The sequence below is a fragment of the Oryctolagus cuniculus genome, chromosome 8, assembly GCF_964237555.1.
Source record: "Oryctolagus cuniculus chromosome 8, mOryCun1.1, whole genome shotgun sequence".
Taxonomy (NCBI): domain Eukaryota; kingdom Metazoa; phylum Chordata; class Mammalia; order Lagomorpha; family Leporidae; genus Oryctolagus; species Oryctolagus cuniculus.
This window is the reverse complement of record NC_091439.1, coordinates 133,612,172-133,625,152: the sequence shown is the minus strand read 5'-3', so window position 1 is coordinate 133,625,152 and position 12,981 is coordinate 133,612,172. Positions and strand designations below refer to the sequence as shown.

General features: G+C 47.6%; 1 pseudogene; it reads left to right on the top strand.

Moving 5' to 3' along the window:
* Nucleotides 1-7,456: 7,456 nt before the first annotated feature.
* Nucleotides 7,457-8,124, top strand: LOC100348522 (cAMP-regulated phosphoprotein 19 pseudogene; annotated as a pseudogene).
* Nucleotides 8,125-12,981: the final 4,857 nt, after the last annotated feature.

Here is a 12,981-nt window from a genome sequence, read left to right as displayed (position 1 = left end):
TGCTGGACTTCATTCTGTAGGCAGCTGTTCCTTTTAGCAGTTTTAAATCTCCTAGGGCCAATCTGGATTTTATGCTTGTCTCTGGTATAGCCGCCGCTCTCCAGGGCTCTGCTGAGTGCCCGAGTCAACACTGTCCTTCCAGGCTGGCGGGTCAGGACTCAGGTGCGCCTCAGCCCTGAGGGAACAATGGGAACTGAGTATTGCTGCTCTCAATGCCCATTTGTCAGGCTCTAGAAGTCTGCTTCAGGCAAGGCTGCCCTTTCGGAGACTTCTGTGCCCAGGCTCTTTTCCCCCTCATACACATTCTGCCTTCACAATGGCAGCCAATTCAGCCCCTCGAGCTCCCGTCTCTGTTCCTTTGTCTCAGCAAGCTCTCCGGGCTGTGTCCCTTATCCTCCCTGTAGCACGGTGCGGAACTGCTTGCAAGAAGAAAGGCAGAAAGATGATATGTTTTCTTATTGCAGAGCTCAAGGTCTTGGGCTACCTGTTTTGCAATGTATTGTTTTGCATGGTTTGTCTGGTTTTATATTTACTTATAGCCTATTCCAGTTACTCTAGCATAGTCTTGGAATGGTAGTATGACATGTGCTGAATGTTATCCTCCAGGGCATATACTCTCCCAATATGCACCACCCTCTGTTGCCTAACACCCTTCCGATTGACATTTGCATTGGAGTTTAGGATTCCTAACAATACCAGTTATTATCAGTCTTTCTGATGTCATTGAAAAAAGGATGTGTCCTTAATAAGTCTTAATTGTTAGAATGATCAAAAAATTCTATTGTTATGCTTTATTAAATTCCCTCGAAAATTTAGATTGCTCTGTTAAGTGCAAAAATCGCTTTCACTTGAATGATTTTAAATTAAGTTCTCTAAAATATACCAAATAACTACCTTTCTTCATATAAAGGGTACATGGGCATTAACCTTTTCTTTGATGACTAATGGTCATCATTATGAGCACAGGTTATTATGTTCTATTGAAATTCAATCAAATAAATCAAAATAACTTTGACACTGGTACTTGAGGAAGGTTATTCCAACATCTTTGTGTGGTATAAATGTCCAGTTTTTATTACTGCATTGTAGTGTGCTTTCAGGTTATATGAAGGTGGCAGAAAAATGGCAAAAAGGAGAAAAAACGGTGGCTCAAGTAAGATTATCTGTGCTTCACAGGAAGTGCAGAGGCTGGGGCTGGGCACTCAGCTTAGTAGTTACGATATGATATCCACATCCCGCCTCTAAGTCTCTGGGTCCTCCTGCCGGCTCTCGCCCCTGGTTAGTTTCCTGCCCATGCACATTCTAGAGGGCACTGCTGATGACTCAGAGGGCTGGGTTCCTGACACAAACACGGGCCACTTGGGCTGAGTTCCTGGCTCCCAGTTTGGTCCCAGCCAGGAGGCCATTGTGGGCATTTTGGGGGGTAACTTAGTGAATGAGAGCCCTCTAATCTATCTATCTATCCGTTTATCTATGTATCCATCTATCTATCTATTTATCAATCATGTATTTCTGTCTCTGTCTTTTTTTCTTTGCTTCTCAGCTAAAGGTCAAGGGGCCAGCAATGTGTGGGCATCCCATTTTGGAGTGCAGGTTCCAGTCCTGGCTGCTGCACTTCTAATCCATCTCCCTTCTGCTGTACCTGGGAAGGCAGGGCATGATGGACCAAGTACTCAACACCTGCTATCCATGTAGGAGACTGGATGGAGTTCCTGGCACCTGCCTTTGGCCTGGCCCAGCCATTTGGGGAGTGCATCAATAGATGGAAGACCTCTCTTCCTGTTTTTCCCTCTTTCTTTGAAACTCTGCCTTTCAAATACTTTTTTTTTTTAATTAAAAAAAATCTGAAACCAAGTTAGAAGAGGAGGAGGAGGAAGAAGAAGAGGAGCAGAAGAAAGGATGAGGAGGAGAGAAAGGGAAGGAGAAGAAAAATAGGAGGAGGAAGAATAAGGAGGAGGAGGAGGAAAAAGAAGAAGAAAGGACGAGGAAGGGAAGGGGAAGAAGAAGAGGAGGAGGAGAGGGAGGAGGAGGAGAGGGAGGAGGGGGAGGAAGAGATGTTCCAAGGCCCTGGCTTGCCAGGCTTATCTGCTCAACATGTTTTACAAGGCCCCAGATCCTTCTTTCTGGTTGCCCAGTGATTGGCTCAGGTGTTACACTCATGTGCAGAGTTGAAGCCAGATACAATCTTGCCTAGCCTCTCAACTCGGGAAGGAACAAAAAGGGGACCCAAGGGGGCAAGCCATTTCTTCTTCAGGAAGTGATCCAAAATGGTAAAATTCACTTCCCCTTTCCCACTGATGAGAATTTACGTGACTAGCCACATCCATCATTAAGGGACATTACACATGTTAAAACGTAGGGTGGGAGTTTATAATAGTAAGACAAAAGCAAAAACCAATACCAGCAGGCAATCCGTCTCCACTGCCTGTAATTATAGCATTAAATTTTTGGCTGTGCTGTATAGACAAATAACCTTGTAACACTGTTATTATAGTGTTTTCAAGTCCAAAACAGTTTATCTTTAAAGCAATGTTTTGCATGCAGTAGAATCATAGTGTTAGAGTTGGATTGCTCTTGCCACCCCAAAAACGCTCCAAGAGACCTTCTCTCATGCAATTAACAAAGGGTAAGGTTTATTGATGATCCGGCATGTCGGGGCCCCGTCTCAGTACAGGCGGGTGGCCTCGAATAGTCTTGGGTTGGGGTTTTTATACACGTTTAAACAAAGAAAACCAATCATTGCATAGATCAGACAGAGGTACAGAGTAAACAATTGATACAAGTTAAGTGATTTTACAACCAGTTGATTTATGAATACAGGATATCGAGTAAGGGCTTGATTAGACATCAGAGAACCATATGGCCTATACAGGGAGGATCAAAAAGCCTCCTATTGCCAAAAGGGAGGGCCACACAACAAACACAACAAGGTTGCAGGAACTGCCTTGATGATACCTAGGAATGCAGCCGAATGGCGATAAGGGACACATGGTGGGGTCAGGGTTCCAGGAGGCAAAGAGATAAACAGTGACTTCTTCTATCTTACTTAGGTGAAACTAAGGTTACCCTTACATTGGGGTAATTTACTGACTAACTAACTTTAAAGAGAATGGCTCTGCAGAGCAAGTCTAAGGAGGTCAGGAAAGTTCACCAGAGGAGGGGAGGGGGAGCTGGAGCAGCTTTTAACTTTTTTAACCCTTCAATAGTCAGTTTCTTCCATTGAATAGCATTTTTCTGCATACTTAATAGATAACAACCTACAGAGGAGTCATAATCATGGAACTCCCGATACTGGATTCAAATCTAAGAGGGAGGACAGGGTAGGCACACACATGATTACAGCAGGCGTTCACGACTGTCGAGTGTGACATCAGGGAGAGGAACAAGTACCACTCTCAGCTTGTGACCAGGAAGGTATCTGAAGAGGAAATCGCTGACACAAGCGTTTGTGGGGTGGGTAGAATTTTGATTGGAGTAAATGTGAGGGCAAGGCAGTGAGGGAGCTGCCACAGTGGAGAAAGGATTTAGGATCGGAAAGGAGGAGATTCGTGCTGAGAAACAGCAAGGGGGAAGCAGGGGGGCAGATTTGGAAACAGATTTTGAAACAGAGCCAAGTGGGTTGTTGCCTGTTTCGTTTGTTCTGCAGTTGGGTTTAGGGTGAAATACAGTGGAAGAATTTTTAACTTCTGAATGTCTTGGTTGTAGTAGTGTCTTGGAATTGTTTTGCAGTACAGGAAAGACTGCTGGAGATGGGGAGGGCGAAGGTAGGAAGGTGAGCTGATTGCAGTAATGCAGAAGTTACATCATGAAAGCCAATGAACTAGGGAATTCTTTCATTGACACCATGAAAATTAGAGAAGTAAATGGCAATACTGAGTATTTAATTTAATGTAAGCAAGTGGAATTATTTGACAAAGAACAAGAAGTGAAGAAAGCGGTAGATATGCTTTGGTGAGTATTAGGTTTCTGAGTCTCTTGTAAAAAGATGCCATAAAGTACATGGCTTAAACAGCAAAATCTTGGGGCCAGCGTTGTGGTGTAGCAGATTAAGCTGCCACCTGCAACACTGGCATCTCATTTGGGCACCGGTTTGAGTTTTGGATGCTCCACTTATGATCCCACTCCCTGCTAATGTGCCTGAGAAAGCAGCGGAAGATGGCCTAAGCACTTGGGCCCCTGTACTCACATGGGAGACCTGTAGGATACTGCTGGTTCTTGGCTTCAGCCTGGACCAGCCCTGGTTATTGCAGCCATCTGGAGAGTGAGCCAGTGGATGGAAGACGTCTCTCTCTCTCTCTTTCCTTCTCTCTGTAGCTCTGCCTTTCTAATAAATAAATAAATATTTTTTTAAAAAAAGATTTGATTATTTCTTTGAAAGTCAGAGTTACACAGAGAGAGATGGAGAGGCAGAGAGAAAGAGAGAGAGAGAGAGAAAGAGAGAGAGAGGTCTTCCATCTGCCGGTTCATTCCCCAATTGGCTGTAACAGCCGGAGCTCTGCCAATTCAAAGCTAGGATCCAGGCGCTTCCTCCAGGTCTCCCATGCGGGTACAGGGCTCCAAGCACTTGGGCCATCTTCCAGTGCTTTCCCAGGCCATAGCAGAGAGCTGGATTGGAACGAGAGCAGTCAGGATTCAAACTAGTGCCCATATGGGATGCCAGCACTGCAGGTGGTGGCCTTACCCACTATGCCACAGCGCCGGCCCCCAAAACAAATCTTTTTTTTTTTTAAAGGAATCTTAGTGACTCACAGAATCTAAAAGCCAAAAGCCAATAGATGAGCAGAGTTGGTTCTTTGAGGAGCTTGAGGGCTGGACCTTTCCCTAGCCCCTGTTCTTGGTGTGTGGATGGTCATCTCCACGCGTCTGCACATCATCTTCACTCCGTACACGTACAGGTACATGTCTCTGTGGCTAAATTTCCCCTTTTGTGGGGCCAGTGCTGTGGCATAGTAGGCTAAACCTCTGCCTGTAGCGCCAGCATTCCTTCTGGGTCTCCCATGCCGGTGCAGGGGCACAAGCTCTCTGGCCGTTCCCAATGCTCTCCCAGGCCTTTAGCAAAGAGCTGGATCGGAGGTGGAGCAGCTGGGACTTGGACTGGCACCTGTGTGGAATGCCAGCACCACAAGTGGAGGTTTAGCCTACTATGCCATAGTACTGACCCCTCCACATAAAATTTTACGTGGATGTTGTAATGTACACTGATGTATAACTCATTTTTCCTACTGCACCTGTCTACAATTTTTTCCATATAGATACAACTAGATCTCACTTTTTTAAACAACAGCAAAAAATCACACCTATGTAACTAGTGTCGCGAGTTCGACGGGCTTCGGAGCTGAGCAAGGGAAACATGTGACCACAAGATGGCAGTAGAACACAATTTTTTTGTGAGGCGCTTTGCCAGCTGTGTGAGTGATGTGGCAAGGAGAGTCTCTTGCAGCGAAGAGACCTTGCCAAAACGTGGGCACAAAGGCCACCACCGAAGAGGAGAGAGGAAGGCTGAGGGGGAGTTTGGAAAGGGGTGATGTGTCCTGGTGAGGCCATGCAGCAAGGGGTGGGCAGAGGCTTGAAGGGCAGCAATGGCTAGACCCTCGCTTCCCTTATCTGTGGTATCTATGCCTAGCAGAAGCTGGGTGCACAGAGCATACAGGCCCAAGATGGCTTACCCATTGCTTTGGGGGGCTATCTTTAAGATAATTAGAGATGTAAGATTTTGAGTACCCGCTGTCAAGCTTCTGACTTCATAGGCTCCAGCCTGCTGTGAACAATGTGAGGCCAGCACACGGGGGCCAAACAGCCAGCTCCTTACTGAAGGCATTTCACTGTTTATTTTTAGCAAAAATAAAATAAAAATAAAAGTCACGGCCGGCGCCGCGGCTCACTAGGCTAATCCTCCGCCTAGCGGCGCCGGCACACCGGGTTCTAGTCCCGGTCGGGGCGCCGGATTCTGTCCCGGTTGCTCCTCTTCCAGTCCAGCTCTCTGCTGTGGCCAGGGAGTGCAGTGGAGGATGGCCCAGGTCCTTGGGCCCTGCACACCATGGGAGACCAGGAAAAATCACCTGGCTCCTGGCTCCTGCCATCGGATCAGCACGGTGCGCTGGCCACAGCGTGCTGGCCGCGGCGGCCATTAGAGGGTGAACCAACGGCAAAGGAAGACCTTTCTCTCTGTCTCTCTCTCTCACTGTCCACTCTGCCTGTCAAAAAAATAAATAAATAAAAAAAATTAAAAAAAAGTCACAGACAAGTGCAAAGAAAAAGTACTGATTTACAAAAGGCTGATTTTATCAACAGAACTGGGACACCTGTTTGTATGGAGAGAGACAGCGACAAGTAGCACCGTCTCCTCCCAGATCAACTCTGAAAAGTGACAGACACGGGAAGGGATTGGCTGCTGAGAGCAAAACTGCAGTTGTGAGAAACGCCCAGGAAGAGGGACACCAGTGGGCGGCGAGGGCGGAAGCGAGTGCAGAATGCAGGGGGAGAGGGGAGCGCGGCGTCTCGCGGGGAGCATGAGATGTTGCAGCTTCGGCTCTTGTCTCCTGTGCTCCACTTTAGTCTTGGGAAATACTGCTGGGCTCCCCGTGCTCTGAGGCACCGTCAGAGGAGGCCAGGTCTCGAGGCCCACCTCGGGTAGGGAGCTGATGGAAACAGGAGCGGGAGGAGCCGTGCCTATGTGCGTCCTTGCCTCCCACCCTCCTGTCAGCAGACGCTCTGGGGCCCTGGTGCTCGCTCCTCCGGGACTGACCCTTCTCTTTCTTAAATTCTCCAAGGGAGACGCAACCAAGTGACTTAGCGCACTTCCCCAACACACAGTGCAGGACAAGACAGCTGATTCCATCAGTGGAATAAATGCAATGCTGCAGGTGCAGAGAGTCTCTCCTTGACCGGGTAACCACCATACAAAGCAGTTTAATCCACACTGAATACCGCATGCCACAGGAGGTCCATTTACTGGAATAGATACTCATAATAAATGCGATATATATCTTAAAGAGTTAAAGAATGTTGGCATGTACAAAAGGATATGACATTGCTTTAAAAAGCAGGTGTAAGTAGTGTAATTAAAAAAAAAAAATGGGTGGAGGGGCCAGCGCTGTGGCGTAGTGCGCAAGGCTGCCGCCTGCAGTGCCAGCATCCCATATGGGCTTATATTGGTTCGAGTCCTGGCTGCTCCTCTTCTGATCCAGCTCTCTGCTATGTCCTGGGAAAGCAGTAGAAGATGACTCAAGTCCTTGGAGCCCTGCACCTACGTGGGAGACCTGGAAGAAGCTCCTGGCTCCTGGCTTTGGATCAATGCAGCTCCAGCCATTGCAGCCATCTGGGGAGTGAACCAGCGGATGGAAGACCTCTCTGTCTCTCTCTGCCTCTCCTCTCTCTGTGTAACTCTTCCAAATAAATAAGTAAATCTTTAAAAAGGGGGTGGAGGGAGGCAGCATGGAGCTTTGGAGTGCCTGAGTACCCTGCCTGGCCTCCGGGCAGGGGGTGTGGAGGAGAAGGGGACTGAGGGAGCCCCCGGAAGTGGAGATAGTTAAGGTCCCGGAAGAGATGATGAGAAGCCGCACGAAAGGACGGGGAGCAGCGGCTCCACTTGGGAACTGCCCTTCCCAGGGAGCCCTTGGCACCACAAGACGGATGTGAGAGGGAGCCCTTTGTCCCAGGAAGTCCCTGAGAGCCCCGGGGAGAAGCTGAAGGAAATGGAAGATAAAGTGACTAGTCCACAGAAAGCTGCAGAAGCAAAATTAAAAGCGAGGTATCCTCATCTGGGACAAAAGCCTGGAGGTTCAGATTTCTTAAGGAAAAACAACTGCACAAAGGGCAAAAATATTTTGATTCTGGGGATTACAATGTGGCCAAAACAAAAATGAAGAAAAAACAACATCCTACTGCAGCCCCGGATCAAAAGAAGGTTGCCGGTGACCGTATTCCCACTCCACGGGACCTTGCGCAACGGGCGCCGTGCCTTGTCGCCAGCAAGCTGGCCGGCTGATTACAAAGCTGAACTGCAGGAATCTTCTAATTCCCGTCACTTCTCCTTATATGTTACCCAGCCACTTACTACTTCCTTTCATTCTCTAAATCAGGCGGGACTGACAACTTTGCGGTTACAGTCGTGTGTGCTGCTATTGTAAGGGAATAGACAGGTGTGGAGTTTCTGATTAAACAGTGCACTGACAAAAAAGACATGTTAGAGCAACATAATAGACTTGAAAATAATTGTATGTATTACCTAACTCGTAGTGTAGGTTCCAACAAGTAACAAGTTTTACAATTTTAATAGTTTGGCCATACTTACTGCATCTTAATTATAGATTTGTATGTTAATCTTATTTAACAGAACCTCTATTGTATTGGTTTTTTTTTTTTTCTGTATTTTTCTTTTGGATTTGTTAGACAAGTTTAAGACCACAAGTTGTAAGGAAAGTCAGATCATTCAAACACAGCTAGATGAGGCTCCGAAAGATTTGTTTTTCTGTGCTTGAACTTATTTGGCCTTACACTCGTTTCAGCTTTTTTTCTTCTTTAAAGAATAATTTATTTGAAAGACAGAGTTACAGAGAGGCAGAGAGAGAGAGAGGTCTTCCATCCGCTGGTTCACTCCCCAAATGGCTGCAACAGCTGGAGCTGGGCTGATCGAAGCCAGGTACCAGGAGCTTCTTCAGGGTCTCCCACACAGGTGCAGGGGTTGGGCCATCTTCTACTGCTTCCCCAGGCCATAGTGGAGAGCTGGATCGGAAGTGGAGCAGCCAGGACTCGAACCAGTGCCTATGTGGGATGCCAGCACTGCAGGCAGTGGATTTACCCTCCATGCCAAAGTGCCAGCCCCAACCTGTTTCACAGTTTTACTTGGGCAATATTTGCCCATTCTGGTGTAACTTTGTTACCCTAGTGCTTAACAGCTGCTGTTGAAGCTAGCATTCTTACTCAGTTCTAAAACTCAGTTCTAAAACAACCTTTTGTTGTTGAAGATGTGAATGACATATGCATGTGCATGGACTGTTAAATTCACTTCTGTGCCCTTTTTGTAAATACAATAATTATGCACCTTTCAAAAAATAAAAATGGCGTGAAGTGGAACATATAGGAGTATGATGTTATCAAAGAACAGAATATAGAGCACAGGATAAAATTAGGAACCCTCTCAGGGGGCGGAAGAAATGAATAAACAGGTGGAAAATAGAAGGGGGAAGAATCGGGAGACCAGAATTATCAGTATTGACCATGTGAATTCCAGAAGGGGCCAGTTAGTACCCACGAAGTGTAAGAAAATATCGGTATCTTCTCAGCTGCAGTGGAACTGATGAGCAGACAACAGGTATTGCTAACTAAGTCCATAAAGACAATTAAACCACCTACAAAGGAAAAAGGTCCCATAATAAAACTGGATTCAAGAAACAATGAGCCAATATATTTGTGATCAGAAAATTTTTTAACGTGTGAAGTATAGCATACAAATATAAAGATGCGTAAAATATAAATGTGAAGCATAAAGAATAATTATAAAGTAAACATCAAGGTAACTATCACACAGGTATTGCTGACTACCTATATGTTAAAAAATGGTATAATTCGGCCGGCGCTGCGGCTCACTAGGCTAATCCTCCGCCTTGCGGCGCTGGCACACCGGGTTCTAGTCCCGGTCGGGGCGCCGGATTCTGTCCCGGTTGCTCCTCTTCCAGGCCAGCTCTCTGCTGTGGCCCGGGAGTGCAGTGGAGGATGGCCCAAGTGCTTGGGCCCCTGCACCCACATGGGAGACCAGGAGAAGTACCTGGCTCCTGGCTCCTGCCATCGGATCAGCGCGGTGCGCCGGCCGCAGCGGCCATTGGAGGGTGAACCAACGGCAAAGGAAGACCTTTCTCTCTGTCTCTCTCTCTCACTGTCCACTCTGCCTGTCCAAAAAAAAAAAAGTATAATTCGGGGCTGGCGCTGTGGCTTTGCAAGTAAAGCCGCCACCTGCAGTGCCGGCATCCCATTTAGGCACTGGCGCAAGTCCGCCTGATCCAACCTTTGATCCAGCTCTCTGCTGTGACTTGTGAATGCAGTGGAAGATGGCCCAAGTGCTCGTGCCCCTGCACCCGTGTAGGAGACCCGGAAGAAGCTCCTGGCTCCTGGCTCCTGGTTCCTGGCTCCTGGCTCCTGACTTTGCATCGGCCCACCTCCAGCTGTTGCAGCCATTTGGGGAGTGAGTCAGCAGATGGAAAAGCTCTTTCTCTCTCTCTTTTTCTTTCTTTCTTTTTTGACAGGCAGATTTAGTGAGAGAGAGACAGAGAGTTATAGACGGTGAGAGACAGAGAGAAAGGTCTTCCTTCCATTGGTTCACTCCCCTAATGGCCACTATGGCCAGCGCACTATGCCAATCCAAAGCCAGGAGCCAGGTGCCTCTCCTGGTCTCCCATGCAGGTGAAGGCACCCAAGCACTTGGGCCATCCTCCACTGCCTTCCCAGGCCACAGCAGAGGGCTGGACTGGAAGAGGAGCGACCAGGACTAGAACCCGGCGCCCATATGGGATGCTGGTGCTGCAGGTGGAGGATTAGCCCACAAGTGAGCCACGGCGCCAGCCTGACCCTGCCTTTCAAATAAGTAAATTGAGGCCAGCCAGTGGGGCAGGGAGTCAGACATAGGTAGAACGTCTTTCACAAGCAAACTGCCAGCGGTGGCTAGAAAGCCTGACTCCAGGCCATCTGGCATCTCCCCCACTAATAGCTTCTGGTGCTGTGTGTGTGACCTGTGGCCTTCTGACACCTTCGGGGCAGAGGCAGTATTTCACTCAGAGCTGGCAGGGGAAGGGGCTGAGCAGCTGGGGAGAGTCAGACTGCTCCAGGAGACCCAGGCTATCTTGTGTGCCCTTACGGCTTTAAAGCACACCTTCAGGGCGGGTGCAATCATTCACCCAGAGCTAGCAGAGTTGGAGGGGGGGCTGAGTCCCTAAGGAGATGGACAGTGTCCAGGGGACTCTGGCTATCTCCATGAGCACCAAGCCAATCAACATACAGTATATGAAACCCCTGTCCAATGGGCACCCCCTATAGGATAACCCAGTGAACAGATAGTACAGCCTTAAAAACCCAGGACACTTCCTCAAAGCCAGTGTCCCGCTCTGGCAGTCCTCCTGGTCTCTTTGACCAGATGCTTTCTCTATCGCTTGCCAATCAAATAAAAGTTTCTGCCTCTTTGCAAATTGTCTCCCGGCTTTATATTTCTATACTAAGCTGAGGAAAAGAACCCATGATACTCGCTCTGGCAACCACCCTCCCTGTGACTGGTGACATAAATATTTTTTTAAAAAAGGTATAATTCATTTAGCCTCATTTTGAAGTTTATATAGATAGTATTACATAGTATTTGCATTTTTTAAAAGATTTATTTACTTGAAAGTCAGAGTTACACAGAGAGAGAAGGAGAGGCAGAGAGAGAGAGAGAGAGGTCTTCCATCTGCTGGTTCACTCCCCAATTGGCCAAGACGGCCGGAACTGCACCGGTCTGGATCAGGAGCGTCTTCTGGGTCTTCCACGTGGGTGCAGGGGCGCAAGCACTTGGGCCATCTTCTACTGCTTTCCCAGGCCATAGCAGAGAGCTGGATTGGAAGTGGAGCAGCCGGGACTTGAACCAGCGCCCATATGGGATGATGGCACTCAAGGCGGTGGCTTTTACCTGCTACGCCACAGCACTGGCCCCGCTTTGCACATATTTTGTATATTGCTTCTCTTAAACTATGATTAAAATCATCTGTGCTGTTTAGCATAACTGTAGTTTTTTCATTTAATTGTTCTATACAATTTAGCACAGTTTGTTGTTATGTTAATGAATTTTTTTCCTGATTTGTTATGAAAATCACGGCTGCTGTTCTTATGTGTATGTCCTGAGACAGGTGCTGGCGTTCTAGGACATGTACCCATGAAGGACACTGCTAGCTTAGAGGACGAATACCTTTCAACTTTGTGGATAGTGCCACAACGTTTCACAAAGTGATGAACAGACTCGTTGTAGTCAGAACCAAGACGTGATACCCACTATAACTGCTTCTAATCCATGTGTTTATCATGTTGAAGTGCTGTTCTATTCTTATTTACATGTAAAATAAAATTTTAAAATTCCGAGTCTGTAATTCTAATGTGGGAAAGTATTTGAGTAACTGTCAGAAGACATTTGGTTCATTTTCAAATAAAGTGTTTAGCTGTGAATAGACAACTAGCTAACAAAACAGCTTGCAGAAGTGTGGAAAGTCACAAGTAGCTCGCTAGCATCACAGCTAGTTACATGCACCTGCAGAGTTCTCAGGAAACAGGATGGTGGGCGTGACCAAAACAGCTGCGGCAAATGCCAGAAGAGTGGAACGCTGTAGTACTCAGCATAAAGGTGCTAGAAGAACAAGTATAGGAAGGAGAAAAATGAAAGTCCAAAAATCTGGAAAGCAGAGAATTTGTTAAAAATGCGTGGGCTGATATTGAATGCCTCAAGGGGCAACAGAACCATGACTTAACAGAGGCTCTAGGCCAGCGCCGCGGCTCACTAGGCTAATCCTCCGCCTTGCGGCACCGGCACACCGGGTTCTAGTCCAGGTCGGGGCGCCAGATTCTGTCCCGGTTGCCCCTCTTCCAGGCTAGCTCTCTGCTGTGGCCCGGGAGTGCAGTGAGGATGGCCCAAGTGCTTGGGCCCTGCACCCCCTGGGAGACCAGGAGAAGCACCTGGCTCCTGGTTTCGGATCAGTGCGGTGCGCTGGCCATGGCGGCCATTGGAGGGTGAACCAACAGCAAAGGAAGACCTTTCTCTCTGTCTCTCTCTCTCACTGTCCACTCTGCCTGTCAAAACAAACAAACAAACAAACAAACAAAAAAAAACAAAAACAAACAAACCAGAGGCTCTCATAAGCTGTGCAGTCATGCAGATCAGTATGTGCAAAAAGGGAATTCAGGTTTGGGCCACTGCTAAGGAAAGCTTTAGCAAGATAAAATCCTGTGAAAGGAGTCTCTTTTCGAAGTGCC